Source organism: Pseudochaenichthys georgianus, chromosome 4, assembly GCF_902827115.2.
Source record: "Pseudochaenichthys georgianus chromosome 4, fPseGeo1.2, whole genome shotgun sequence".
NCBI classification, from domain to species: domain Eukaryota; kingdom Metazoa; phylum Chordata; class Actinopteri; order Perciformes; family Channichthyidae; genus Pseudochaenichthys; species Pseudochaenichthys georgianus.
This window is the reverse complement of record NC_047506.1, coordinates 39,284,963-39,291,067: the sequence shown is the minus strand read 5'-3', so window position 1 is coordinate 39,291,067 and position 6,105 is coordinate 39,284,963.

Below are 6,105 nucleotides of genomic sequence, written 5' to 3'. Positions count from 1 at the left end.
GGAGCACAATAAATGATTTTAATATGCTGACATGTTTTTTTTTCTTCTGTCTCTTGAGTCTTCATTCATTATTTATTGTGGCTGTTCTTACTAAGTTGAATAATTTAATTGGTGAAGAATACATCAACCCTCACAAGTAATTACTGAGGCAATTTATTTGCGGAGAGATTACATTTGTTTTCTTCGACTGCAAGCGGAACAAGCTTTGTCGGCGGCGGCGTGAATATTAAGATGAAAGTGACTCCTGGTGACATTTGAGTTGAAACATTATAACACCATGTTCTAGCAGGAAAACACACAGGTAAGAGGTAAACAGCTGTCACTCATTCATATTGCAATGGGCAGAACATGCTAATAAGACATATGAAACTGTTACATATTTTCAAAGCTTCTGTTTTGCCTTTGCTTCTCTTAGGTTGACTGATTTAGCTGGGTAAGATATATTTTGTAATGTTTTCTCGATACATCTAACAGTCTGTTGGGCATCCATATAGACCATGGCTCTTTTTCAATCATGCAATGTGAATATTCTTCAATATGAGAGAAGTTGCTGTTAGCTTAACCATTATCTCTGATCGATTTCCCAACATATAGCTCCGGGCACCGATGTTATTTCTTCATCTGGGCTTCCAATTGACTATAGCTGTGCAGTTGCCCTGAGCGCTTAAGAAAACCCATGGAAATAGACATAATGCAGATAAAAAAAACCTTCATCATTTGACAACACTGCAAAAGAGAAAAAAAACAACCAACAAACGAGTAAGTCACACACAATAGAACGGAAGAATATACAAATATATATATATTAACAATAATTTGATTACATGCTTGAGAAACGGTGGACCATTGCTTACATTCAGGGGAGAAATCAACACAACGCAACGTGTATTACATTTAAATCACGGTAAAATATGTTCATTTTGTTGTAGTTGGTATCTACCTATTTACATGGAGATAAGACCCGCCTCCTAACAGATACAAACAGCAAATCTACTCTTTCCAAAATTACAAAGCCGCCAATGTAGAACTTGAAAATACAGAAATAAAAGCTTTAAAGTGCTTAAGAAGCAATCCAATGGAGTGCAGCTAAATGTACATAATTGAGCCTCTGACAGGCCTCGCATGAAGAACAAGAGACAACAATATAGCCTAATGTATACCTTACGTTATATAACTCACAGACTTGCGATTAGATAGCTTCCCTCTTTTCATATGTATTGTTTGTGTCAACGATGTTGTTGACTGAGTAACCAATCGGAGCTGTTAGGAAGGATTTTGATTAGGGATGTCACATTTACTTGTCAGAAAAACGATCAAGATATTTGCAGTGTTTTTCCACAACTGTCGTACAACTTGTTTAAAGTCAAGGTAAATGATAAATCACTACCGTGTCAAATCAGTTTCTAAAATGGGAATGAGTTCATTGCTGCTCGAATCCACAAATCCCAGTGACACCTCAGGATGTTTTTATACACTTACTGTAGAAATTAGTAAGTGACATTTTCAATGAGATTAAAAGAGGTGTTTCGCATTCACCTAATTCTAACTCATTACACTGCCTATGATTAGATGTAGCTGAATGGAATAGTCTTTGTTTGCACATGATTCATGTAGCACCAGATATAGGATTTTAAATCATTCAGCGGTGCCAAATGTGTTATTGTTTAACAGCATGTGGTGGCTTAAGTGATGTATTCCGTTGCCATAAATGCAAGATAAAAGCATAGAAATCCAGAGCAGTGTGCTTTGTGCTGCTCCGCCTACGGACCTCAGGGTATGTGTTTGTGCTATGGGTTTACAGTACTGCATTATGTTTCCTCTGATCTTAACTTTTCCACCGGTACAAGCACTCTTGTACACAGGCTAATTGCAAATCAATGGGAATACATCCTCCTTGAAAAACTGTGACATTTTCCCGCTCTTTGGCAATGATTAGGAACAAATTATGCCTGAGACTAACTGACATTTGGAGAGCAGGCGGCTGTTTGGAGTGTAAAGGATCAACAGAGATGTGTTTATGCTCTGCTGCTGCCGGGTGTGTGTGTGTGTGTGTGTGTGTGTGTGTGTGTGTGTGTGTGTGTGTGTGTGTGTGTGTGTGTGTGTGTGTGTGTGTGTGTGTGTGTGTGTGTGTGTGTGTGTGTGTGTGTGTGTGTGTGTGTGTGTGTGTGTGTGTGTGTGTGTGTGTGTGTGTGTGCGTGTTTGCCCGACCAAGGGCATACACTACTGCGGGCTGCTCAGCCAGAGGGCCCTGTAGGAATAGCTTGATAAGGGAGGCTTATTTACCATAATAATGCATCTCATCTCTGCACATCAAACACTCCTGCATGGTCTGATAACCCGCTCTTTCATTTAGCACAACTGTTTGATCTAGCTGTGCTGCTGCTGTCCCAGGGCCATTGTCACGAGCAGTACAACAGTTGGGTAATTGCTGTGTACTTTAGCAGTGTTTCACAAATAGAACAATTACGTAATGTCGGCGCACCTATTGCACGGAGCTCCACTGCATTGTGGGGAGCAGACTATATGTTTGTCAGAGAAACTTCAAATCACATCATTAAGGGGGCCCTACCATGCTCATTGTCAGGTTCATATTTCTGTGTGCCTCTGCTGTGACATGTCTCCATGCTTTAATGTTCAAAAAAGTTTATATTTTTCTCATTCTGCCTGCCCTCTTTTCACCCTCTGTCTGAAACCAGAGCCCAGTCTGCTCTGATTGGTTAGCTGGCCCAATCTGTTTTGATTAGCTAACTGCTTAGAGATTTCCCGCCCCTAAGCCTATCACGTGCAATTAGTTTGAGAGCTAGCCAATAGAAGCGTAAGTGTATAGTGATGTCTCAAATATTACAAAATCAAAAGTCTTAACTAAATTACTAAAACAAAATCTCTTCAAGAGGAACAAACATGAACAACAAACACAAGACTAAATTAATGTGGCTCTTTGTATAAACAAAATAAAGTTCAACTTTGTTGCATGCATTTTGAAGGATTCATTGAAAACACATATTTACTAGGGCTGTCAGTCGATTAAAATATTTAATCGCGATTAATCGCAAATTAATCGCACATTTTTTATCTGTTCTAAATGTACCTTAGAGGAATATTTTTCAAGTTTTTAATACTCTTATCAACATATGAGTGGACAAATATGCTTTATGCAAAATGAATTATCATTTGAACAATGACAAATATTCTCATGAATATTAAACACAACAACCTCTAAACATGAAAAATATCCGCCTCAATTCAACCTGGAACCTCTCATACAATAGTACAATACAAAGTGTGTGTGTGTGTGTGTGTGTGTGTGTGTGTGTGTGTGTGTGTGTGTGTGTGTGTGTGTGTGTGTGTGTGTGTGTGTGTGTGTGTGTGTGTGTGTGTGTGTGTGTGTGTTGGATCGTTGGAGCTGTATACTGTATGTGCAACTCAAAGCATATGCTCGAACGAGAGCTGCCTGGACGCTGCAATCATGGTGCGCGCACTGAGTGTGCTGACTTTTCGTACAATGTCCCACTGTCTGCTACCTGAATAAAGTCAAGTGCTCGGCGCAGTTGTCGACGAAATGTCGCTCCTCTGTTTTCATTGAAGCAGCTCCTTATATCCGGTAGCGCAGCTAGCTAGCACCAGATGCTAATAACAACAATACACGTAAGGTCTCTCCCGGTCCTCCCGATGGCCAGTCGGTGCCTGCCGGTGAGCGTGGAAGTGTGGTCTGCCGCAAGCAGGCGGCAGGAGCGGGGCTGTCAGCATCAGCTTGTAGATGGTATTTTAAACTCGATGCGCTCTGAAACTACGGGGCGGCCGAGGACAAACAATACACATGCGTTAATCGCGTTAAAATAATTAGTGGCGTTATTAACGCATGCATTATTAAATTGGTAGACAATTTCCGGCCCTGCTGTCACTAAAAGCGCACTAGAGTTGGCAGTGAACTGCAGTAGGCTACATTACAGCAAATTAAATATGGGGTTGTATTTCAGTCGGAAAGATACAAAAAAATGAAATTCTTAACTGAAAACCGCTATCCACTTATCCAAATGTTGCTCTGCGTGGAGGCAGATGAGTCACCCTTTCCCCCTTAACAAGCCATTTTAATTGTTCTGTTCCCGACAACACATTCAGCAAAAGCTTTGTTCATGGTCTGTGTTCAATTTAATTGGGATGTGCATCGTTTGAGTCGGTCCACTGGATGCTACCCTCAGGTAATGCAATTATAATCAGTGCACTGTCTCTCTCTTTTGTTTAAGGCCCGGCATCTTCTCAAAGAGCTTCTAGTTCAGAAAAACACACATCGGACATGATCGGCTCTGTTTACAAGTTTAATGGTCAAACACTACTGGATTACAAATAACATCTGCTCATCGTGGTTACTTTAAATATGACAATTGAGTCCCAACTCAACCAACATCATTGATCCTATCTTGGGTTCACACGGCTGCAGCTAAAGACAGAATGTGACTGATGCTTTTTCATCCGTTAACAGATGTGTAAGACTTTAGAAAAAACTTCCGGTGAGTCTTTCGTTGTAGTAAACTTATGGAAATCTATTATCACGTTGCATTTGATCGCGACGGTGTGTAAACACAGATCCGCATTGTCTGAGTTAGAAATGAATTACTGTCAACACAAGAGAATGAAGCAATTATTTTGTGTTTCGTCCTACTGTATGTCTGCAGGCGATCAGCCGGCCATGATTGAACCAAACAAATGAAATCTGAGAGGATCTGATGCTGCTCCCAGCCTGTCCGTCTGAATATCTTTGAGCTTAATGAGATCTGGCAGACGTTTTCTCTCTAGAAGCCAAGAAAGTTGGAAATGTCCATAGTCAAAGCTAATTTAACACATCTGACAGTATATAACAGCAAACTGTTAGAAGCTGCATGTATAGACAGGAAGGATCCTTCATCACCTTGAGTAATGCAGAAAGGCAGCCGTTTTGTAGGCCTTTGTTCCATCCCATGAGGAATTACGATTTCTTCAGATAATAAATAAAATAGCTACCATGGTGTAATACAGTATGCATTTACTATCTAGGGGTTTCAGAAACATATCTGCAAAGTTAGCTATATATCTTGCAAAAAATGTTTTACATTTTGTTTCTTCAGTCTATTTTCTTAATCCTAAGGGTGTGGGAGCTGTGTGGTGAGTTTCCACAATGACTGGAGTAACGTTCCATGGCGAACTGGGACACACTAAATTAAGCATTTACTGGCCCCTAGTGGCCCTGTGTTCCTTCTGGTCTCTGTCCAGTGTAGAGGAACATTGGCACCATCAAAAAACCATCACTGCATGTGCACATTGCAGACCACCTACAAGTATTACCTCTCTTTGTTAAAACTTTTTTTTTTTTTATCTCAAAAAGTGAGTCTGTAACATTTGATTTTACTCGGATTTCAGTTGGAGTTTACGAGTATGCAGCTTGTAAAGGCTATGTCGTAATCAAAAACAGCAAATGTTGGTAAGAGTTGATGATGAAGTGCCCCAAGACTAGCTGAAGATGCAACGCTTGTCATTGCATCCCCCCCACCCCACATGCTATGCCGTAGTGGTGCTTATTTCAACATTTAGAGAAGAAACATACAATGCATAATATTGCCTCAAATACAATATCACAATAAGTAGTCTTGGGGTGGGTGTGATCTGAACGAGGGTCCAGAAGTAAGGAATTGTACAGAAAGTGAATGCCTCTGGCCCAATGAGATGTTGAGTCTCAACTGCATGGTGTGATCCCAATCCCTTCCAAAAAATGTCTCCAATTTGTCTGTGTTGTTATTTTCCCTTTGTTTCTTTTAATAATGTTATATATGATATAAGCTAGAAATCTAATCAAAAAGCATTTTAATGGCCAAACCATCTACATTTTAGGATTTTCCAGAGAGGGTTATTTGTGAATATACGACCCTCCGGAGCGTTTGCAGTCAACGGGAGCACTAGAGGTCGAAAACGTGATAATAGGTCATAATAAGCGCTTGACAAATCGTATGAGTTGGAGGACTTATTGCATAAAACACCTGTAATGTCACCATTTCTCTTAAGGCCCTGTCACACTGTCCCGAAATTGACACCCGATGGACACACGAATATGGAATTGTGAATTTCGCACGAAGA